Source organism: Orycteropus afer, unplaced genomic scaffold (assembly GCF_000298275.1).
Source record: "Orycteropus afer afer isolate SDZICR_OR568_19922 unplaced genomic scaffold, OryAfe1.0 scaffold00921, whole genome shotgun sequence".
Lineage (NCBI taxonomy): Eukaryota > Metazoa > Chordata > Mammalia > Tubulidentata > Orycteropodidae > Orycteropus > Orycteropus afer.
This window is the reverse complement of record NW_006922508.1, coordinates 428,900-429,705: the sequence shown is the minus strand read 5'-3', so window position 1 is coordinate 429,705 and position 806 is coordinate 428,900.

The window sequence follows — 806 nt, the reverse complement described above, 5'->3', positions numbered from 1 at the left end:
CTTGACACCAGGCAGATGCCTTCCTCAAGATGGAGAGCTGGTTTGTCCCAGGAAACACCAGCCTGCAAGGCTCCAGGGGGCCATGTAGACTAATTAGTTTGATGAACAGAGAAGGTTAGACGTTTCAAGAGCTTGAATAACACCCAGATTGGAAGTTTAGGACAGTTTTGCTAAAAGTGGGAAGCAGTACCCAAGGTTTTCAAGTCAATCATATTTCTGTATTTCTTCTTCTTTTTTTTTTCCTTTTTAAATCTCTTTTGAAGTCACACAAGAAAGGTACAAATGCATTATTATTATAAAAGATTAAAACATACTGTAGAGTGCTGAGTATACCATGGAATTCTCCCTTTTGGCTCCCGTTTTAATCATCTCTTGTTCCTTGGGTAAGAGGCCTGGTGGCACAGTGGTTAAGCACTTGGCTGCTAACTGAAAGGTCGGTGGTTTAAACCCACCAGCCACTTCGCAGGAGAAAGTGTACTTCCCTAAATATTTATAGCCCTGGAAACCCTGTAGGGTTTCTATGAATCAGAATTCATTCAACAACAATGGGTTTGGGATTATTGTTATTATTATTATTATTCCCTGGATAGTGCAAATGGGTTAAAATGCTTGGCTACTAATTTGAAAGATTGAAGGTTCAAACACACAGACACACACAGATGGCTGGGAAGAAAGGCCTGGTGATCTCCTTCCAAAGGATCACAACCATGAAAACCATATGCAGCACAGTGCTACTCTGAAACGCATGGGGTTGCCATGGATTGGAATTGACTCAACAACAACTGGTTAAGTTTTGATTTATTCAC